Source organism: Notamacropus eugenii, chromosome 3, assembly GCF_028372415.1.
Source record: "Notamacropus eugenii isolate mMacEug1 chromosome 3, mMacEug1.pri_v2, whole genome shotgun sequence".
Lineage (NCBI taxonomy): Eukaryota > Metazoa > Chordata > Mammalia > Diprotodontia > Macropodidae > Notamacropus > Notamacropus eugenii.
The window spans coordinates 423,720,593-423,745,145 of NC_092874.1; the positions used below are offsets into that span (position 1 = coordinate 423,720,593).

Here is a 24,553-nt window from a genome sequence, read left to right on the forward strand (position 1 = left end):
TAACTGGGATAGGTATTTCATAAAATTTTACACATATGTATTTATATATGTGTGTGTATACATATATATGGGTATGTATATATGGAATTGTGTGTATATATGTACGTATGCATACATATAGATATATAAATTTAATAATATACAATATAATAGCAACTACTTGGAATGATTTTTGACTTTTTAGACTTTTTCAGACTAGCTTTTGCCCTCCAATCAGAACTTAGTATTGGATATCTCTTCCGCATTCCTGAGGGTCCTGATGTCTAGTAGGAAATAGCTCACATTTCTATCACACGTACAGTTTACACCAATATATTCTTCACAACAGGGAAGTGGTTCAAGCTTATCATCTTATTGTCCCCACTTAAAAGATGAATACATAGAGGCCTGAAGAGTATTTTAAGTGACTTGTTCATGAACCCTCTTAAATGGCAAAGCTAGGACTCAAATCAAAAGCGTCTGAGATCTGCTGAATGGTATATGAGAGAGAGCATGCTGGCTTTGGAGCCAAAAGCCCCAGGTTTGAATCCTCACTCCCTCACTAATTGTGTCACCTTGGACAAATTACTTACCTTCCCTGGGTCTCAATTTCCTCATCTGTAAAATGGAGTTGTACTAGAAAACTTCTGAGGCCCTTTCTATCTCCAAAGTCTCATTATGATACATGCCTTCATATCAATAACACATGGTAATTTGTTCATGTATACTTTCTCTCAGGAAACATTTCAATAATGGCTGAGTTCTATTGGTACAGGGAGCCAGATCACAGCTCCTATAACAGAGAAGATAGATGGCTTTTGAGGATTGGTGAGAACCTTAGCGAAACTGTTCCTTGGATAAAAATGCCAACCCCTGGGCCCATGCTCAAAGCCTTACCCATTGGGAAGGACCTGCCACAGCTTTTGCTCTGTCACAAGGTTATAAGATTATAGATTTAAATCTGAAAATGACCCTAGAGGTCACCGAGTCAAACACCTTCATTTTATAGATGAGGAAACAGAAGCCCAGAAAATTATTTATCTAGGGTCAAACAGCTAATAAGTGCCTAAAGCAAGATTTTAACTCAATTCTTTAATACCAAATCCAGCCTTCTAACTACCAAGCTGTGCTGTCTTTCCTTATAACTTTTGAGAACCCAAGATCCCCTCCACTTCATGATGAGGCATGAATTTGGCCCCCAAGTGGCATAGTAGATAGAATGCCAGGCCTAGAGAAAGAGAGGCCTGAATTCAAATCTGACCTTAGACATTACTAGCTGTGTAATCTTAGGTAAGTCACTTAACCTCTGCTTGACTCGGTTTCCTCTTCTGTAAAGTGGGGATAATAATAGCTCCTATTTATAGTTATGAGCATCAAATGAGATAATATTTGTAAATTTCTTCACACAGTAAGCACTATATAAATGTTAGTTGTTATTATTAAACATCTCTGAAGGACTTCACTGGAAGGCCATGGAATACGTCCCTTTTAAAATCCAGTTCAGCACTGCTGGTTGAGTTGAGTTCAAATATTCTGGATTTGGAAGTATGCTAATAGGGCCATAAAATTTTGACCCAACAATACCACCTCTAGTTCTGTATCCCAAAGAGATCATAAAAAAGGGAAAAGGACCCACATGTACAAAAATATTTATAGCAGCTTTTTTTGTGCTGGCAAATAATTGGAAATTGAGGGGATGCTCATCAACTGGGAAATGGCTGAACAAGTTGTAGTACATGATGGTGATGGAATACTATTGTACTATTAAAAAGTGATGAGGAAAATAGTTAAAAACCTAGGAAGATTTATATGAACTGATACAAAGTGAAGTGAGCAAAACTAGGGGAGCATTGTACATGGCAATAGCAATATTGTACGATGATCAACTATGAATGACTTAGCCATTCCCAGCATTTTAATGATCTAAGACAATTCTGAAGGATTTATGATGAAAAATACCATCCACCTTCACAGAAAGAATTGACAAAGTCTGAATGTAGATCAAAACACACTTTTTAAACTTTATTTTTCTGGGGGTTTTTTGGGTCTGTTTTCTTTTTCAACATAGCTAACATGGAAATATGTTTCATATGACTTCACATGTATAATCTTTATCAAGTTGCTTGTTTTCTCAAGGAGGGGAAAGAGGGAGAGAATTTGGAATCAACATTTTTTAAAAAATGAATGATTTTAAATATATAATTGATACATAATACATATACATACAATTTACAAAGACAACATATATACAAACATATAAATTTACATATAGTGGGGTAACACAAATGTGTAGCTAATGAAATAAATGACACTCAGTCCTGAAAAATAAAATAAAATTTATTTCAGAGATACCCACTACTTTATCTCCAAAGAAATGACTCTAAGGTGGGCATTTAGGCACTGGCTGCCCAGTGGAAGGGAAATTTGGGAGCTAGGTTAATGTTTCTTGTGAAATTCCTCAGTTCACAGAGAACATCATTTCCTGTTCCACAAAATGAATTTCTCAATGGTTTGCTGGTCACCAGCTACCTAAATGAGAAAATCTCACCCTAATCAACCTCAGCTCCATGTTTACCAGTAATTAACCTGGTTAACTCACCCTACTGTTTCTAAATAGGAAAAAGAGACACCATTTCCATGCTGGTTTGCATCAAAAGATGAACCAGCAAACATGCTGCCGCTGTGGCTGTTCTGTAGTTTCTCCTACTGCTCAGAAAAAAAAAAGGTTCCACTCTTCAGAAGCAGAGGGTGAATGGTGGAGCAAATTGTGGTATACCAATATGGTGGAATATTACATTGTCATAAAAAAAGGAACCCATAGAAACATGGGAAGACTTGGACCAAGTAGCACAGAGCTAAGTAAGCAGAACCAAGACAAGGACATGTACAGTGACTATAATCACATAAATAAAAAGACACAAAAACAATAGAGTTTGGAAAATATAACCAATATTAAATCCAGAATGTGGTAGACAAAGACACAGCTGATTCATTCATTAGTCAGTACTGCTTGTCTGTTTTCCTTTGTATCAAAGAAAGGAAGACTTGGGGGGAATATACATATGGAAATGATTGTGATATAAAAACATGGAGATGTGAATTTTAAAAGTTAAGAAGTTTTGGAAAATTTTTAGGGAATGAACATGGACTTGCATCAAAGGACCTATGTGAATTTCAGATGTGTTACTTATCACACCTATGGTAAGGACTTACTGCTTCCCACCTCAGGGTGGCACTTTCTTCATTGGTATAATGAGGCAAGTAAACCAGCAAGTCCACTAACTTTCCTTCTAACTCTGGATCTTAGTTTCCTAGTCTGTAAGATGAAAAGGTTGGTAGACGACCTCTAAATTTCCTTCAGGTTCTAGATCCTGTGATTCTAAATTCGGCAGTCTTTCTAGCTGTTTATGCTGAGGTGGTAAGCAGAACCATTCAGTCACTCTTATTCACCCCTAAACTAATACTGATCCACTGACTAGCTAGACATCCCCTTATAAATATTCTCTCTGATTTGAAAAGTTGTAACAAAGGATCTACTAATTGTTTGATTTTTTTTCTCGCATGTTTGAACCCCCAGCCAAGTATAAGTATTCTGGCAAAACACTACAGTTTTAAGTCTATCATGCTCTCCTTTCCCAGGACATTCTCTTCAATGTCTCTTCCTAATTGCATTCCCAATAAGTACACACAGATTAACCAATGCTTGTAGTTATAAGAAACAGACTTTCCTCATGCCCACTGGAAAAGGCTTCAGGCTATCATGTGGGAGCCCTTAGGGGAGAAGGAAAGTAATTATCTCCTTGTGGTCTGAGGGGAGTTGATGCTTTACCTCTAGCAATCATCCCCATATACCCAAGGAACCCACATAACCCAGTCCTGGAATCCTGGCACCCACTTTTCATAGTGGCTTCCTCCACCCATGCTCCAGCTGTTGCTCCTCCATAGAGCTGAGGTTGCAGGTTCTTCCTTGATTCTGAGAAAGGATGTGCAAACTTGCTTCTTTTTTTTTTAATGTCTACCAAAGCTCCCCTTTGAATTCAATCAGGGAAACTTTTTCACACTTGGTAAAAGCATAGTAGGACACAGACACATTTTTGCACTTATTTTTATCATATCATACCTTGTTACTTTTGGTATCTTCTCCTTACCTTCAGTAATTACATCAGCTGAGGGGAGGGGCAGAGAAGAAATCAATTAATTGATCAGGAGGGTTTAATGAAATCTATTTGCATGAAGGAAAAAAATATATATAAACATATATATAACCAACTCTCTGCAAATCTATGGTCTCTTTCCTACACAGAACTCTGGAATTTACTTGTGAAAAATGAAAGAAAAATAACTTCCCAAGTAGTTTGGAGTACTCTAAATGGATTAAATGTCCCTCCCCCAACACTGGCAAGCCTGAGGATACAGTCAGAGAAGATCATCTGAAAACATAATCACATCAAGAAAGAGACCAATATAGTTAGTCTTTCACAACATGACTATTATGGAAGTCTTTAGCAAAACTACACATATATAGCCTATATTGAATTGCTTGCCTTCTCAGTGGGGATGGGTGGGGAGGGAGAAAGGGAGAGAGGATAGAACTCAAAGTTTTAGGAACAAATGTTGAGAACTGTTTTTGCATACAACTGGGAAATAAGAAATACAGGTAATGGGGTATAGACATCTATCTTACCCTACAAGAAAAGAGAGAAGATGAAGATAAGGGAAAAGAGGGGTGTGATAGAAGGAGGGTAGATTGGGGGAAGGGGTAATCAGAATGCATGGTGTTTTGGGGTAGGGGGAGGGCAGAGATGGGGAGAAATCTTGAAACTCAAAATCTTGTGGAAATAAATGTTGAAAACTAAAAATAAATGAATAAATTGGAAAAAAAACTTAAAAAGAAAAAAAAAGAAAGAGGACAAATCAGTTCCTCTTTCTTTCCATTTCTTTTCTTCTTTTCCCATTAGATCATAAGCTTCTTGAGGGCAGAAACTGATTTTTGCCTCTTTTTGTATCCCCAGGACTTAGTGCTGGCACATAGTAGGTTTTATAAAGGTTTATTGATCAATTGATCGATTTCTCCCTCTCTTCCTTTCTTCCCTCTGCCACCCTGAGAGCCTGCAAAAGCCATATCCAATAAAATACAAATCATAATACTCCACGCTTCCTTCCCCAGAGTACATACCCTGGATATGACCACAGGTCCCCCAGCATACAACATGCTTTGTAGAGTCACTGCTCACACTATTCTTTAGATACTTGCTACAACTCAACAACTGCCTCCCTTGGAAAGGAGGTAGGCTGTGTGCCCATGAAAATTTAAAACTAAAACAAACAAAACAAAAAATTCCTTGACAGTGTCAGGTGTCTTCCTTTTTCTCTCACATACATACCCTTTCACTCCAGCAGATATAATGTATTATTTAATGAAGCAGCATAATCATAGATTTCAAGTCTGAGGCTCATTACCCAGAGCTAGAAGTAGCAATTTTGGGACCTGGAACCAAGGGTATAGCACTTGAGATTAGCACAATGAAATGAACTCTCAAACCAACTTTTTCAGTTAATTCAGTTGGGGGAAGGGACAAAGGGGACAGATCCTGGAAAATAATGTCCACTGGAAAGAGAAATTGCAGGACCCAGTGAGGCTGCTACAGAGGAAGACATATTACCACTTAGGGAAGGTACAGGGACCAGGACAGGGCTAGAGAAGAGCTTGGGCTCAGCTAGGGGGAGGAAACATGCTAGCTGTGAGCATCCCATATTAGCTAAGTATTTTTATGAACTAGATGTTAAATCCAGTTGTCTCTACATTACCAAAGAAGTGCAAATGATGTCAGTGCTCCTTAAACTTCAGCACCCTGGCACAAAGCCCCAGTCATCCAGCCTAGTTACAGCTCAGTTTACTGGATAGAGACAAACGAACAGTTGGTCTCCATTCATTCCCGCAGTGAACATTTATTAATTGTTGTATACACACTAGAAAAGATACAAAGACAACTAAACCCCACTTTTGTCCCCAAGGAACTTCCAATACAGTTGTGTACTAGGAACTGTCCTTTAGTCATAAACCAAAAAAAAAATACTGAGGAGCTTTTCAGGAAATGTTATACATAGAATTGTTTTTCAACTTCGTTCCTTTCTACTTGTATCCTGAGAGATACCAACTTTGAGGAGAAGCATATAATCAGTTTAGAGAATAGGAAAGTGGATTTAAATTTGCATATCAATACAAACCGCTAAAGTTGCTTTATGACTATTTGCATTTAAGCTTATTAATTTCAACATATAAATGGCCATAATTCCATAGACTCCGCCCCCCAAAGTCAGGATTCTTTGTCCGTTCATACTCATTTACTTTTCCTCATATGGTCATGGTAAATATATACTTGATTCTTCTAGTTCGACCTCTTTTTGCTTTGCCTTATTTCATACTTTTTAGATGTACTTGTATTTAGCCTCCCATTATTTTAATGTGCCACAATTTATTTAATAGTTTCTCTATCATTGGACATTAAGATTTCTTCCAACTGATTAGAGAAATGCAAATCAAAACAACTCTGAGGTACCACATCACACCTATCAGATTGACTAACATGACAAAATAGGAAAATGATAAATGTTGGAGAAGATGTGGGAAAAATAAAACTCTAACGCATTGTTGGTAGAGTTGTGAACTGATCCAGCCATTCTGGAGAGCAATTTTGTAACTATGCCCAAAGGGCTATAAAACTGTGCAGATGCCTTTGATCAAGCAATACCACTTCTAGGTCTTTATCCCAAAGAGATCATAAAAATGGGGAAAGGACTCACATGTACAAAAATATTTACAGCAATTCTTTTTGTGGTGGCCAAGAATTGGAAACTGAGAGGATGCCCATCCACTGGGGAAAGGCTGAACAAATTGTGGTATGTGAATGTCATGGAATACTATTGTTCCATAAGAAATGATTAGTAGGCAGATTTCAGAAAAACCTGGAAAGACTTAAATGAACTGATGCAAAGTGAAGTGAGCAGAACCAGGAAAACATTGCACACAATAACAGCCACATTGTTAAATGACTGACTTTGATAGGCTTAGCTCTTCTAGCAAAGCAACAATGTAACACAACTCCAAAAGACTCATGATGGAAAATGCCATCCACATCCACAAAAAGAACTCTGGAGTCCGAACGCAGAGCGAAGCAGACTATTTGCTCTCTTGATGATGTTTTGTTTTCTTTCTTCTTTCTCATGGTTCCTCCCATCTGTCCTAATTCTTCATCATGACTAGCGTGAAAATATGTTTTATATGAATGTATACGTAGAGCCTATATCAGATTGCACACCATCCTGGGGAGCAGGAAGAAAAGGAAGGGGAGAAAATTTAAAGCTCAAAAGTTTATAGAAGCAAATGTTGAAAACTAAAAATTAATTAATTTGTTTTAAAAAGGGGGAGAAAGATTACTTCCAGTTTCTTGCAACTGCATCTTTTAATTCAGCAGTGAAAATCTTTGGACAAAACCCTCCATCCTTATTTTTTAATACTTCCGGGACATATTCCCAACATCAGAATTATTTAGAATCTTTTTAAAAAAGAAATCTGGCAGAATAGAGTAAAAGTGGCAATAACAGTCATCTCTTTAACTCGGCTCTGATATCCTATAATTTTATCTGATCAAGACAGCATAAATGTGATCTTGCCTTGGGAAAGAGAGATTTTCTTCTTGGGACGTTCATTTGGGGATAGACCTCTGCCAGCTTCACAAATGCCATCATATTTAGTATTTGGCTTAATTTTCTTCATCCAAGTCCCATTTTTTGGCATGAGAACCTGCACTGCTTCTCCATCCTTTACCATAGTGAATGTAAATATGGATGTTGAAGTGAAACGGAGAAAGGAGAGGAAGATGGGACAATCTCCCCAAAGCAGGCTGAATTCATTCAGACCACTGGGCAGAGCTAATCCAAGAAAAAGGCCAATGGGACAGATCCTCCCCACATCACCAGGTTCAAGTACCCAAGGGGCAGTTTAAACTTGGTGGGCAGACTGGTGAAAGCATTGAGGGATTCTCCCATTAAAGCAAAGTTTGCTCAGTTGAAAGGGAGTGGCTGTACTCATGCCCTCTTGTGGAAGTCTTTAATAACTGCTATATCCCTATAAACCTGGCAGCTAGGTAGCAGAGTGGATAGAGCACTGGGCCTGAAGTCAGGAAGATCAGAGTTCAAATCTAACCTCAGATTTTTACCAGCTGTGTGACTCTGTGCAAGTCACTTTACTCCTGCCTCCACAAAATGGGAGAAGGAAATGGGAAAGCACTCCAGTATCTTTGGACAGCTGGTCAATAAGGCCAAAAAGAGCCAAACACCAGTGCACAACAACATCCCTGCCCCAAATCCTCAATGCTAACATCCAAATCAATTAGTGCTATAGCCCATGGGCACAAGCTGACTGCAAACATCAAAGACAGACTGGTCCCAGTGCCTCATTTTGCCAAGGACCAAGCTGCAGACGAGGGTCTTCACTTCCCCAAATACCTGTTGATTAATCAGGTCCTCGTAGCATTGACTTTAAGGTGAGAAGAGCTTTAACACATAACTACATATCTCCATGGGGTTTAGAGACACATATAACTATGCAACAATAGATTAGTGCTTTGTTTTTAATAATAATAATTCACCTCTAGAAAGAGGGCCTTAAGATTTACAAAGCACTTTACATACGTTATCTCTATTAGCCTTCACAGAAAGCCTGGGAAGCAGTTATTTTTAGACTCAATATGAAGAAACTAAAACTAAGAACAGCCAGTGATTTGCTCAGGGTAACACAGCTGATCGGTGTCTGAGGTGGGATCCAAATCCAGTTTTTCCTGATTCCAATCCAGTACCCTATCTACTATGCCACCTAGCTAAAAGTCCTCTTCCCTTTGAGGAGATAAAAAGAACTGATTCTTATAAGCACTCTTTATGGGTACTATATACAGCCTTTACTAACAATGTTTGATCTTCAAATTAGGAAATGTGGAGGTTTTCACTCCTCCCCATTTGTAAATGGGGAAGTTGAGGCACATTTCTTATCCAAGATCTCATAATAAGTGGCAGAGGTGGACCTGGCATCCAAGTCCTCAGGCTAGAAATCCCACACTCCTTCCATTACACCACAGCTAGAAGGAGTTTATCTTTGTTTCTTCTGTTGAAATCTTCAGGAAGTATCAAGTTCCTCTCCAATGGAGGTCTTGAAGCAAAGGTCATAAAACTACTTATCAGTTCTAGTGTGGGGAAGATTTTTGCCAGTGTGAATAGGTTGAACTGATAGCTGATGAGGCTCCTTCTAGCACTAAAGGTCTGAGTTTCTGTGATCCTAATCATTATTCAAAGACCAGGTCAAATGACACCTCTTCTAGAGAGTTTTTCTATTCTCCCTAGCCAGGAGTCATGTCACTTTCCTTCAAGTTTCCACAGCATTGAGGCTGAACCGCCCTTAAGAAACTTCCCATGTTCTACATGGAACCATCATCATCTCTAAGCATGTTTCATCCTGGCTACAGAAACTGTGTCATTTTCCTCATAACACAGTGCCTTAGTAGGTGTTCATTGAATTCAACTGAATAATTCCCTGTTAATTAGACCATGGGATCCAGAAAGTAGAAACTATCCCTCCTCTCTTAAGCCCTTTAACACCAAAGACAGGGTTGGGAACACAGTGAGCGTTCAATTTGTTGAATTGAAAAATTGCAAAGATTTTTCAAATCCCCATCAGGCAAACAAAAAAATAAACAAAAAAAAAATATTCTTTGAAACATTGAACCAACTCAACTGTATGAGAGGAAACTCAGTTCTGAGGTGAGATAGCCTGGAGCCAGAGATTTCCCCAGTTAGTCTCCCACTGCACAGCTCAGCAGTTGCCTCCCACACATCCCATTCAGAATACAAGTTTGTGTGGCATATGGCCAGCCCCCAGAGCTCGGGCCTCCACAGGCCTCTAGCATGGTTTGTCACCCCAAGAAACCCACAATGCACTGCTTAAACCTGCTCCCCTGCTCCTTTTCTCCCAGATGGAGCTAAGTCCAACCTCACTAGGGAACTGTCCAGCAAAAAGAAAAAAAAGAAAGAAAGAAAAAATAGCCATCTGCTTTTATCAGCAGAAACGATGAGTTCAAGGTAAGTCATTTGTTACCTGACTTTAACTCTACCAATCTTTTTCTATAGAACTATATCTATGGGACAATCCCCAGGTGCTTCCCAATTGTTTAAAGTCACTCCATACCTTGCTAACTCCTCATCTCCAACCAAGGACAGAAGTAATACTCCACTCAACTGAATCATGTGTTTCTAAGATCCATCATTTATGATATCCAGAGACCACTTGGGTCATTTTTCACCACTACTGGACAGCAGTCAATTGCAAATGTGCATGGCCACATTCAAGCCAGGAACCAAGGTAGAAAAATGAGGAAGGGGGATAATAACTGTCAAGTTGTAAAATCTTGACCACTAAGTGTATGGATATAGCCACACCTCCTTGCCTGTGGATGGTTTGAAAAGAATGGAAATCACTAGTACAGGGAAATTTCATGTTTCATTCCCTACCTTTCTCCTGCTTGTGTGGTTTCCAGATCAAAGGAGATGCCCAGTCTAAACAGAAGATGAGACTGAATCAAGTGGCACAATCTATCTTAACTGGAGCCCAATCTGTCTTTCATTTTTTGCCAGCCCCCAGATGCCAAAGAGGGATCAGAGAGAAAGGCAGAGAGAAAGGTCAGAGGCCAGGGAGAACAAGAGAGTGGAGGGAGACTGGATATGGATAGGGAGGAGAAAAAAAGGGGAAGAGGAAAGGAAGGGAGATGATGAAGAAAAAAAGGAAACGGAAGGTTAAAAAGGGAAGGAAAAGTTCGGAAGAGAAAGAAGGATGGAAAGTGGGAGGGGGAGAGAGAAGTAAGCAAAGAACGCAGGATTCATATTGACTTAACCTATGAGAAAGGACACTAGAATTGGGTATCCTCAGAGCAACAGGCTTCGCAGAAGTCTCGGACAATATTTCTTTCTCTGCACCCCTCCCTATTACTCCACCCCCACCCGTTAATTCTTTTTCTTAACTAGAATAAGGCTCACACCCCAGGCAAAGAAGCCAGCACAGTTTGGAGAGCAGTTGTAATAAAACCAACCCCCTCTGCCAAGAGAAATTCCCAACCACATCCAGCTCTCAGTGGGCCCTGAGCCACAAACACCCACGAACCCACAAGCGGTTGGCTCTGGGGGCCGTCCCCACCCAGAACATTGCTTTCCATAAAAGTAACATTTGGGAGCAGCATCTGGAGAGAAAAGGGGGTGTGCGTCTGTCTGTGTCTGTCTGTATGTGTGTGTGTGTGTGAGTGATGGACATCCTGCCACTCTCGTGTGAAAAAAAAATGAGTAGATTGAAAATAAATCAACTCTCTTCTCTGGTGGCCAGAACTCACGAACTTTGGAGTAGAGTGAAGCAGTTCCCGGGGTCCCCCTGCCAGGCAGGCGTCCCGGGCTCAGAGTCGGAGGCAGAGGAGCAGGCAGAGGGGGCAGGATTGAGGGCTGGCACCTGGGGCTGGTGCATCCGGACCAGTTGGGCATAACGGAAAGGAGAAGCCCGCGTCTAGAGCGATCGAAGCAGAGAAAGCTGGGGTGGGGGTGCCCCGGAATTCCTTTCCCAAACTGTAGGGAGGGGGAGCGTGCCTCAGCCTTCCGCGGCTCGGGAGAGAGCCGGGATGGAGGTGGCAGGGCGGACTGCGGGAGGAAAGGGCGCCTCCAGAGGGTCTCCAGCTGCAGGGCGCACAGCGCCTCGTACTCACCGCGCACCCCAACTTCACTCCGGTCCGCGGGTCAGGGCACTCCAAGCCCGGCCGGCGGGGCAGGGGGAGCCGGGGGGCGGGGGGCCGGAGGCCGGGAGCCGGGCTCTGCTGGGCTGGACCGTGATGGACTGCTCGCTGCTCGCGGTCCCGGCCCGGCGTGTGAGGCTGAGCAGAGCAGGAGGGAGGGGAAGAAAAGGAAAGGGAAGGGAGGGGAGGGGGCGCTCGGGGAGCCGGGCAGAGGGGGAGGGACCAAGAGCAAAAAAGTTTTTCAGGCTGCCGCCCGACTGGCTGGCCGAACCTGCTCCCCCACCCCCCGCGCTCCTTACGCCGCCCCCTCCCCCTGCTCTGGGGCCAGGCAGTCACCTCGCCCCTTGGGGCGTCCCCTCCCCCATCCGGCTCACCCGCCGGCTTGGCGGGGAGGTCTGGAGGCCCCCTCGAGACCTTTCGGTGCCAAGCCATCCCCCTCTCCCCGACGGGGGCAGCTGCACTGGTGCGCCCTCCCCACCCTCGAGACTTTCTTGGGTTCTGAGTTTGGAGAAGTGAGACAAAAAGGGACGCGCAGGGCAGGGAATCTGGGTACGAGACTGCCGTCACCTCCCTAGCCTTCACCTCCGGCTTGATCATCCCCCTTACCTCTCACTGGGGTCTCTCCAGGCGTAGAATCCTTTCCTCTGCCTTCCCCGCTTTCTCCCTAAGAGAGGAGGGAATCCCTTCTCTTGACCCGGTCACCCTGATCCCCCCTCCCCCACATCAGCAGGAAGAGAAAAGGAGAGGGCACAAAAGGAGGAATCTCCCAGCAGAGCGGACAGTCATTTGTGTCTGAGGGCCCTTCACTTCAAGAGCTAGCGGGCTTCTCCCCGGCCACTGCCGGTCATTCCCCGGAGCTGTCAGATTTGTGTAAAAATACTGCGCTCCATCCTGGTCTGAATTAAACAGGAACGCCAAGCCAAGAAGAACAAAAGTTTGACTGTGAACCACGAAGAGAAAATCACTTAGAGGCCAAAGAGGATGAGGCCACGGGTACCCGTGACTCACCTCCTCCCAAAGCTCTGTGAACTGGGTTGGAGTAGGCCAACTCAGCCCCTCCTAGCCCACCGGGGACCCTCCCCTACTTGTTTAACTAGGGTCTGGGAAGAGGTCAGGTACCTGGGCACCTAGGCACAAATTCTTCGTGATGCCAGCAGGCTTCTGGCTCAAAACTCTAATTCCTCTGGTGGTGAAAAACGAGCTGATGTGAAAAGGCTGGTGACTGGAGAACAAGAGAACCGAGCAAGCAGGAACCTGTGTCTTCAGGAGGGATGAGGAATGTATAAAACTCCTACCTCCCGAAACAATGTGCTCCCTGAGATGGGAGACTCCACAAGCCTAAGCCACATGGATGAGCTGTAAGAAAATGTACTTTAGCTAGGAGACCCTAGGATAGAGCACTGTGGATAGAGCACTGGCCTGGAGTCAGGAGGATCTCCTTTCAAATTCCACCTCAGAAACTTACTATCTGTGGGACACTGGGCAAATCACAAACTCTGCCTCAGTTTCCTCATCTGTAAAATGAGCTAGAGAAAGAAATGGCAAATCACTCTAAGATCTTTGCCAAGAAAACCCCAAATGGGGGAGGGGTCACATGAATCAGACACAGCTGAAAAAAACCACTCATCAACAAAAGGAGGAGACCCTTAAAAGTTAGAACACGGCTTCTCTCTCACTATCTGGGGTTGTTCCCCTCTCCTCTCTTTCCTAACTCTTGAGGCCCACCTTGTCCTTCAAAACAAACAGCATTGAAAAAGGAGCCCAATTACCTCCCAGCTAAGGTAAACATTTCTTAACAGAAAGCTGACCCTAGGGTGGTATGATGTGGGAAAGGGGAAAATTGTGTCCTCTGAATGATGGCACCCCACAGAGGCCTGGGATTTCATTCACAGAAAATCAGCTTTAGACCCCTTTCCACACCAGGATTTCCTTTCTATAACTCCTTTCCTAGTCTGTGGTTAGGGGGAGAAGGTGGTGGTGATGAGGATGACAAACAGATGTCACATTTTAAAGGAACCAAATAAAGAAAGGAGAGGAAGAAGAGCCATAAAGCTTCAGGAATCAGATTCCTTGGGATACAAAGCCTTCTAGTTTCCTGAGGACTTCAACCTTTAGGGAGTAGGGGGACTTAGAAAACAAGCCTCACTTTGCATGGTGTGATGTCTCATTACTCATGATGGAGAGCACACTGAACTCAGAGGCTGGAAAATCTAATTTTGAATACGGCCTCTGACATTTAGGATCATATATTGAGAAATAGATAACCTTAGACATCATTTAGTCATTTTAAAGATGAGGAAACTGAGGCATTAATGAGGGTTAAGGTCAGGATCCCACAGCTAGTAAGTATCTGAGGCTAGATTTGAACTTAGACAGGCGCTCTATCCACCTAGCTGCTCACTTAGTGCCAATAAATGATTGTTGATTGAGTTATACTAACGAATAATGAATGAATGACTGGGTAAAGACCTCTTTTCCAGCTCTAAATCTATGAACCTAGGGGTTAAAGGACCTGTTTCCTAGTCCTTTTTGCTCCGAAGTACTTGTGCTAAGCCAGAAGGAAGTGAAGGCCACATCTAAGAAGTGATGGGCTTTGACTTGTATAGACTGGGCCAGGGTCCAGTTAGTAGAGAACAAAACAACAGTTCCAATGGACCACTTTAATTAATTAATTAATTAAATTTATTTTCAGTCTTCCACAATCACTACCATATAACTTAGATTTTTTTTTCCCTTTCTCCCCTCTACCTCTCTGAGATGGTATATAGGTTCTACACATACATTCTTATTAAATAAATTTTCAACATAGTCATGTTGTATAGAAGAATTAAAATGAATGGGAGAAATCATATAACAAATCAAAACGTAATAGAAAAGAAAATCATCTGCTATATTCTGTGATTGAATTCCATAGTTCTTTCTCTGGATGCGGAAGACATTTTGCCTTAAAAGGTCATTGGGAATTTTTTAAGTACTTGCATTGCAATGAAGTTCTAAGTCTACCAGAAAAAAATCCTCAAACACTATGGTTGTTGCTGTGTACAAAGTTCTCCTGGCTCTGCTCCTTTCACTCAGCATCAGATCATATAAGTCTTTCCAGGCCTCTCTGAAGTCTTCCTGTTCATCATTTCTTATAGCACAATAGTATTCCATTACATTCATATACCACAACTTGTTCAGCCATTCCCCAATTGATGGGCATCCCCTTGATTTTCAGTTTTTGGCCACCATAAAGAGGGATGCTAGAAAAATTTTTGTACATGTGGGACCCTTTCCCATTTTTGTGATCTCTTGGGGATATAGTCCTAGAAGCAATACTACTGGGTCCAAAGATATGCATATTTTTGTAGCCCTTTGGGCATAGTTCCAAATTGCTCTTCAGAATGGTTGGATCAACTCACAGCTTCACCAACAATGAATTAGTGTTCCAACTCTCCCACATCTTCTCCAACATTTATCATCTTCCTGTTTTGTCCAATGGACCACTTTTAGAAATGTTCCTGGACTGCAGCTCCTGCTGGGATCAGAAAGGAGGAAATAGTTCCTCTGGGCCCTTAGCACTGAGAGTCGCAGGCAGATTTCATCTGTACCGTCATGGCTGATAGCTAGAAAATTAGGAAGCAACAGATGCTTTAGAATCACTGAATTTGCAACAGAAAGAAAGCTTACAGTCTGCCTAGTCCAACACTTTCCACTTTCATTTTATAGATAAAAAAAATGACCCAGGAACACAAGATGACTTGCCAAAAGTCACATAACTAACTATTCAACACAAAGCCAAGAGTAGATTCCAGCTTTCTCTTGATTCCTGGTCCATGATACTTCACTACCTCTAGTCTCCAGGCCTAGTGGCTTTGCTTAAAAAGTGGGGGCAGTAGTGCTCAGGTCTCTTCTTGAGGACTTAGCACTCTAGCAAGCAGAAGTTTTGCAAAATATAGCACCTAGAAAGAAACTAAAGGGGAAAAATAATGAGAAAACTGTGAAACAAAGAGAAATAACTTGCTGAAAATTGCCCAACTCAAAAGTGTCAAAGTTGACAATCCAACAGAGAATATTAGACTTGGAGCCTGAGGACTAGATTCATATCCCAGCCCCATTACTTACTACCTGTATGACTTCAGATAAGTCACTTTACCACTCTGTTTCCCCATCAGTAAAATAAAGGAGTTGCACCAGGTCTCTTTCAGTTATTTTCTAGGATCCTATGACTATCTGACTCCTGTGTCAATGTTATTTCCATCGTAATGATTCCCCCTGCCAGAGCTTGGACCTGGGAGGAAGGAATGTCTAACTCCATTCAAAAGATGTTAGAAAGACTTGGGGTAAGGAGAGGCATTTTTTCTTAAGGATGGAACTAGGTGTCTCCCATAGTTCATGCATCAGGTCATGTTTCAAAAGCAAAGACCAATCCTGTGTCTCTTTGTAGAAAGAGCCTAGACGTGGATGATTGTCTGTCCAATGGGCTTTATGTGCTGGAGGTAACCCTGAGGGATGGGAAAGAGGACTATTTGGAGAATTAGGAGACCTGACGTCTTAGCCTGGCTCTATTGCTTACTCCTTGGATATCTTAGGGCAAGTCAATTAATCTATCTCAGTCCACTCTCCTCATCTTTGAAATCTGGACATGGATAAGAGGATCCCAAAGTCTTCCTACATACATCTCTAAGAACCTGTGATTCTCTTCTCTGCAGAAATGTGGGGGAAGTCCAGAATGATGGACTGTCAATGTCTAAGGGGGCATCTAGTCCAGCCCATATCATACTCAACAAGGGATTAGCCTCTAATTGAAACCCTTCAACATAGGAGTAGCCACTACTTTTGAAGACAGCACATTCTATTTTGGGAAAGCTCTAATGCTTAGGGAGTTATTTTTCTCCCTAAATTTGCCTCTTTGTAGCTTCTATCTCTTTTTGGATTTTCCCTTTGACTTCCCCCCTTCTGTGATTACATAGCTAGTGAGTACCAGAGGCAGCATTTAAATCCAGATGTTACTGACACAAAGTTCCACATTCTTTTTGTAGGGAATACGAAGGAATCCGAGTGGAAAATTCAGGTATAGATTGAACTAAATGACTTCCAAGGTCGTTTCTAACCCTAAGACTGATTTCATTGGAAGAAAATAATCATTTGGCAAGGATTAAGCCCTGCTCTGTGGTCTCCTGGGCTATACCTGCAAGAGGATATCTTGATCTCCCCAGTCTCATGTTGAATCATGGTGATGAATGGTGTCCCCTCCTCCCTTCTAAACTGTAAAGATTCCCCTTCCTAAGCCTTTGGATTTATCAGAAATGAGAAGGCAGGGAGAACTCTTCCCCCTGTATATTGATAACACTGAAAATAAAGCTTTAAGAGATGGAAACCAGTCAGATGATAATCTTCTAATTTATAACAGACCAAAATGATGGAAAATAGCAAAGTGAGCCAATAAGCATATTTAGTCCAAGGCAAAAAGCTTCCCAGGCACCTAAAGCAGAGATGGGGAAGATGGATGACTCAGGTAAATTCCTCAATGGTGCTGATTTATCCATTCTTAACTCAACCTGAATTTCTCAGGGTTAAAAAAAAAAACATCTTCACTAGTAGTTGTTTGCCCACTTTACTGAGTCTATAATCCCATATTTTATAAAATGTTTGAGCTAGAAGGGACCTTAAAAACCTTCTTGTCCGGGGATTTTTAACCTTTGTGTGTGTGCATGTGCATGTGTATGTGTGTCTGTGTCTGTGTGTATGTGTGAGTGTGTGTATGTGTGTGTGTGTGTGTGTGTGTCATGGTTTTCTCTGGCAGTCTGGTGAAGCATTGGAACCCCTTCTGCAAATAATCTTTTTAAGTGCATAAAATAGCATATGTAGGATCACAAAGGAAATCCATTATATTGAAAATATAGTTATCAAGATGTTTTTAAAAAATAAACTTACAGGGCAGAGCCAAGATGGTAGAGTAGAAAGACACACATACACAGGGTCTCCCCACACAGCCCATAAAATACCTGTAGAGAGGGACTCTCAACAAATTTTGGAGCAGCAGAAGTGGAGAGCAACAGAGTGGAGGAGATTACCAGCCCAGGGTGACCTGAAAGGCCCATGGAAAATGGCTATTGCACCAGACGTGGAGGGGAGCCCAGCCCAGCCTTGGCCATGCAGTGTGGTGCAACTCTGGGATGAGGACACCTTAGGGGCAGAATCTCCAGTGGCGGAATCCCCAGTCCCAGTAGCAGTGGGTCCACAGATCCCTCAACCCACAGGCACCAAAGGTCAGTGACGGGGGTTTTTCAGCTGGCCAGGAAGGGAGAAGGGTCTTCCCATAGCTCCAGCCTCAGGCAGGGGCCCGCAGAGGCCACATCAGGCAGGCAGCAGCAGTTCTCATGGCAGCCCCTACAGCAGCCTGCATCCATTGTTGGATCGTAAAACCCCTGGGGGCACTGAGGAACTGAATATTACCTTGACCCTGTATAGAGGCCCTGAGGGAGCTCATCTTTATCTCACACTGAATGAGCCCTGAGCATCCAGCTTATCTGAAAATCAGCCCCCAGCACTGACTTGGTGGAACTGGAGGCCAGGTGGCTGTGGAGAGGAAACTCTGCTAAGATTCTGGGCACAAAAATCTCTCCCAACTCCCAACTCCCAGACCAGTGTATGTGCTTGATTGTGCCACCTTGGAGGAACTGAGATCTTACAGATTCCCAGAGTATACCCTACTCCTGACAAAGGACCCAAAAGTCAAGTAACTGGTTGGGAAAATGCCCAAAAAAGGGGGAAAAATAAGACTATAGAAGGTTACTTTCTTGGTGAACAGATATCTTCTCCCATCCTTTTGAATGAGGAAGAACAATGCTTATCATCAGGGAAAGACATAAAAGTCAAGGCTTCTGTATTCCAAACACCCAAAATAAATATTCAATGGTCTCAGGCCATGGAAGAGCTCAAAAATCAAGTTAGAGTAGTGAAGGAAAAACTGGGAAGAGAAGTGAGAGAGATGCAAGAAAATCATGAAAAATGGGTCAACACCTTGCTAAAAGATACCCCAAAAATGCTGAAGAAAATAACACCTTGAAAAATAGACTAACTCAATTGGCAAAAGAGGTTCAAAAAGCCAATGAGGAGAAGAATGCTTTCAACAGCAGAATTAGCCAAATGGAAAAGGAGGTTCAAAAGCTCACTGAAGAAAATAGTTCTTTCAAAATTAGAATGGAACAGATGGAGGCTAATGACTTTATAAGAAACCAAGAAATTACAAAACAAAACCAAAAGAATGAAAAAATGAAAGATAATGTGAAATATCTCAATGGAAAAACAACTGACCTGGAGAATAGATCTAGGAGAGATAATTTAAAAATTATGAGACTACCTGAAAGCCATGATCAAAAAAGAGCCTAGACATCATCTTTCATGAAATTATCAAGGAAAACTGCCCTGATATTCTAGAACTAGGGGGCAAAATAAATATTGAAAGAATTCACAGATCACCTCCTGAAAGAGATTCAAAAAGAGAAACTCCTAGGAACATTGTGGCCAAATTCCAGAGTTCCCAGGTCAAGGAGAAAATATTGCAAACAGCTAGAAAGAAACAATTCAAGTATTGTGGAATACAATCAGGATAACACAAGATCTAGCAGCCTCTACATTAAAGGATCGAAGGGCGTGAAATATTATATTCCAGAAGTCAAAGGAACTAGGACTAAAACCAAGAATCACCTGCCCAGTAAAACTAAGTATAATACTTCAGGGGAAAAATGGTCTTTCAATTAAATAGAGGACTTTCAAGCATTCTTGATGAAAAGACCAGAGCTGAAAAGAAAATTTGACCTTCAAATACAAGAATCAAGAGAAGCATGAAAAGGTAAACAGCAAAGAGAAATCATAAGAGACTTACTAAAGTTGAACTATTTACATTCCTACATGGAAAGACAATATTTGTAACTCTTGAGAACTTTTTTCAGTATCTTGGTAGTTGGTGGGATTACACACACACACACACACACACACACACACACACACACACATACACACACACACAGAGACAGAGAGAACAGGGTGAATAGAATAGGGTGGGATCATATCTTTAAAAAAATGAAATTAAGGGGTGAGAGAGAAATATATTGGAAGGAGAAAGGGAGAAATGGAATGGGGCAAATTATCTCTCATAAAAGAGGCAAGTAAATGACTTTTCAGTAGAGGGACAAAGTGGGGAGGTGAGAGAAAAAACATGAAGCTTACTCTCATCACATTCGACTCAAGGAAGGAATAAAATGCACACTCATTTTGGTATGAAAACTTATCTTACAATACAGGAAAGTGGGGGAGAAGGGGATAAGCAAGGTGGGTGGGATGATGGAAGGGAGGGCCATGGGAGGAGGGAGCAATTAGAATTCAACATTCTTGGGGAGGGATAGGATCAAAAGAGAGAATAGAATACATTGGGGGCAGGACAGGATGGAGGGAAATATAGTTAGTCTTACACAGCATGACTATTATGGAAGTCATTTGCAAAACTTCACAGATATGGCCTATATTGAATTGCTTGCCTTCCCAAAGGGGATGGGTGGGGAGGGAGGGTTGAAGAGAAGTTTGAACTCAAAGTTTTAGGAACAGTTGTTGAGTATTGTTCTTGCAACTAGGAAATAAGAAATGCAGGTAATGGGGTATAGAAAGTTATCTTGCCCTACAGGACAAAAGAGAAGATGGGGACAAGGGAAGGGAGGGATGTTAGAAGGGAGGGCAGATTGGTGATGGGGTAGTTAGAATGCTCGGTGTTCTGGGGTGGGGGAGGGGAGAAATGGGGAGAACATTTGGAACCCAAAATTTTGTGGAAATGAATGTTAAAAACTTAAATAAATAAATTTAAAAAGAAAAAAAAAGATTCCATGGCATTTCAACAAGTGTATATCAAATACCTTCTAGATGCAAGTCATTGTGCTTAACTCTGGATATCCTGATTCCAAACCTTCATAAAAATAAATTGGGTCACTTGGAAAAAAAATAAACTTACAGACTCCAGCTTAAGAACCACTGGTCTAGTTTAATGCCTTCATTTTACAGATGAGGAAACTGAAACCTGGGGAAAAGTTATTTCTGTAAACTCATGTAGCTAGTAAGTATCAAAATTGAGACTTAGATCACAGTATCTTAGAAGAAAACCAATTTCAGAAGTCATCTAGTCCAATCTCAGTGTTTAATTCTTTCTACATCCTTGACAAGTCACCATTCAGCCCCTGCCTGAATACCTTTAGTGATGGGCAACTCACCTTACCTATAAGGTAGCCTCTTCTATGATTGAGTATCTTTAATTTGGGGGGAAAGTATTATATCCGCTTCTCTGAAAACCCATTGATCTTCATTTCCCCTTAACACCAACGCAGAATAAGTCTGATCCATCTTCTCTGTGTTAAGTCTCCGGGTATTTGAAAATAGCAGCAACCATGCTGCTCACTGCCACATGACTTAGGATGAGTCACTCACCTTTCCTGTCTTTGTCATTTTCCTCATCTGTGAACTGAATGAGTGGGACTAGATGACATGTAAGAGCCCCTTTAGCTCCAACTTTATAATCCTCTGATCCTTTCCAAGCTAAACATTCCCAGTTTCTTCATTTCTCCTATGACATCATTTCCAATCTCCAAACCATCCCTGAATCCCTCTTCTAAATAAACTCATGATATCAATGCCTCTCTTAAGGTGGGGCAGGCAGAATCACACCCAGCACTCCAGATGCAGATTTGCCAGTACAGATTGCTGGAATACAAATATCCTACAGCCTAATCATAGCCTGTTGTTGTTGTTTTATCATTTTCACTGATCCATACCATCTTTATGATAATAACAGCTAGCATTTATGGAGCATTCCATCTATCTTCTCAGTTGATTCTCACAACATTTCTGGGAGAAATTACTCTAAATTTTTCAGATGAGGAAAGGTTACATAACTAGTATGTGGCAGAGTCAGACCTTGAATCCAGATCTTCTGATGCCAAGTAACACACTCATTGTATTGTCCTGTCCTGCTTCCCTGAAATAGCTTTCCTGGTTAAGTTTATATTTTCATAGGATGGTAGTACTAAATTGAGAATTTTAATATTCCAGAGTATAGATTTCTTATCTACCCCAGGAGATGCCTGCATTGTTCATGGAGAACCACTATGATTTACTCAATTATGGTTTATGGGGAGGGGGAACTCGTAGCCTTGAGGCCACATGTGGCCTTCTGGGTCCTTAAATGTGACCCAGTGACTGAATCCAAACTCCACAGAACAAATCTCCTTAATAAAAGAATTTGTCCTGTAAAACTTGGATTCAGTCAAAAGGTTGCTCCCAAGCACATGTGGCCTTGAAGCCACAGGTTCCCCACCCTTATAGTTAAATGCTATGGATTGATTCTATTGACTCTAGTCACAGCCTCCAGAAAATTAGGGAATTCATACGTTGAACTTAAAAAGGAATCTTGGAGGTCATTAAGTTCAAACTCTCCATTTTATAGAGAAGGAAAGTGAGGCCCAGAAAAGTTGTCACTTGCCTTAGGTCACACAGAACCAGCATCTGAACCCAAGATGTCTGATTCCAAATATGGCACTCTCAATTCAATTTATTAAACATCCATTAAGGGCCTCCTCTATGTAAAGTACTTTGCTGGGTGATAGAAAGGAAAGAAGGAAGGAAGGAGGGAAGGAAAGAAGGAAGGAAGGGAGGGAGGGAGGAAGGGAGGGAGGAACAGTTCCTGTCCTCAGAGAACTTACATTCTTCAGGAGGGGTATAAGACACAGATAAGTAAAATTCAAATTAAGGAGTGAGAAGGCAAAGGAGAAAGCCAGACAAGATTTTCCCAAAAGATATGATGCTCCTGTCTCAGAGGCTCAAAGAAAGTTGACTCCAGCAGCAGTTGAAACTTGGAGCCTGAATCATTCCCCAATTGATAAATGGTCAAAGGATATAAACAGACAGCTTTCAGAAGAAAAAAAAATCCAAGCTATCAATAGTAATATGAAAAAAAAATCTCTAAATCACTATTGATTAGAGAAATTCAAATTAAAACTGGTGCCTCCTGAGTTACCACCTCACTCTTATCAGATTGACTAGCACAATAGAAAAGGAAAATGACACTTCTAGAGGGGATATGGGAAAGTAGGGACACTAATACATTGTTGGTAGAGTTGTGAATCAGTCCAACCTTTCTGGAGAACAATTTTAAACTATACCCAAAGAGCTATGAAACAATGTACACCCTTTTACTTAGCAATACCCCAACTAGATTTGCAACTCAGAGATAAAAGAAAATGCAAAAAAGACCTATATGCACAAAAACATTTATAGCAGATCTTTTTGTGATAGCAAAGAATTGGAAATTGAGGGGATGCTCAACAATTGAGGAATGGCTGAGCAAGTTGTGGTGGATGATTGTGATGGAATATTATTAAGCTATAAGAAATGATGAGGAAGATAGTTTCAGAATAATCTGGGAAGAAATATATGAACTGATACAAAGTGATGTGAGCAAAACCAGAAGAATATTGCATACAATAACAGTAATAATTAACTGTGAAAGACTTCACTACTTTAATCAATGTAATGATCTAAGACTATTTCAAAGGACTCATGAAGAAAAATGCTGTCTATACCCAGAGGGAAAATTAATGAACTCTGTGTACAGATTGAAGCATACTTTTTTCACTTTATTTTTTCTTGCTTTTTTTTGCAACATGGCTAATATAGAAATAAGTTTTCATATCTTTACATGTATTATTGATATCATATTGTTTGCTTTTCCAGTGAGCAGGGAGAGGAGAGATTTGGGAGCTCAAAATTTTACAAAAAGAATGCTAAGATAAAATATAATTAATTTAAATAAAAAGAAACTTGGAGCTCATTTTAAGTAGCGATTGTTTCATTTTTGTACTTCTATACCCAGCACCCGACATAGCTTCTGGCATCTAGAAGATATCAAATAAACATTTGTTAATTGATGAATTCAAGCAGAAGTTTTCTTGTAAGTTTAGGCAACAGCTAATATAGTCTAAGGACAGCTGATTATCCCATTTAGCTAGAAGGTAGAATATGCATAACTAAGGAACGAGAATTTAGACTGAAAAACTAAGTGGGAACTGAGTCTATCTTCTATCCTATCGACAATAGAGAACCAGTAAGGTATTTGAGCAGGGGAGGACGGTGGTAAAACATCCAAGCCTTAGAAATATAATTTTGGCAACTGTGGGAAGGATGGATTGGGGAAGGGAGAGAAAGAACCAGGGAAGCCAATTAGAAGGCTCAAGTGAGAGGTGATGAGGATACTATCCTAAGGGAGAGAAGGGGATGGAGGAAAGAAATGTAAAGAAATCTAGTAAAATGCTTCCAAGTGAGCTCTCTCCAAATTCTAACTACAGTCCCTGTATGGACATGAATAGGCATTTGACACTAAATAAATGTGTTAACATTTCTCTACCCTATTATCTGAGCTACTGAGAATACACAACTTTTGTTTTTGCTTTTAGATCTGGCTGTGGTATGTTATCACAGAGTGAAAACAAATCCCAAACCAAGAATTTGGAGCCTGCCTGGGGGGATTTAGAGGAAGATTAGACAAATAATCGTATTTATTTCAGGAAAGTTTAAGCTGAGAGTGTTTCTTTATATCTAAAGTTTGAGACAGACTGAAGGCAGTGAGAAAAATGATCTAAAGAATATGCACAGTTGGAAGACTCTTAAAAATGTGTTGCTTCGCTATTTCATGGACTCATAAAACCTTAGAGCTAGAAAGTACCTGGGGGAAC

At 41.3% G+C, this 24,553-nt stretch overlaps 1 protein-coding gene across 5 annotated transcripts in view; it reads right to left on the minus strand.

The window, feature by feature from the left end:
- FBLN2 (fibulin 2) overlaps positions 1–12,649 on the minus strand; it is a 206,272-nt gene extending 193,623 nt beyond the window's left edge. For 3 of the 5 annotated variants that reach the window (XM_072598244.1, XM_072598242.1, XM_072598241.1), the window contains exons 1-2: positions 12,405–12,649; positions 11,772–11,936 (exon numbers count right to left, since the gene is read on the minus strand). The gene's annotated coding sequence lies outside the window, so the exon portion shown is untranslated. The remainder of the gene's footprint in view (positions 1–11,771; positions 11,937–12,404) is intronic. The other 2 variants (XM_072598245.1, XM_072598243.1) reach the window with 2 other exon arrangements.
- Positions 12,650–24,553: the final 11,904 nt, after the last annotated feature.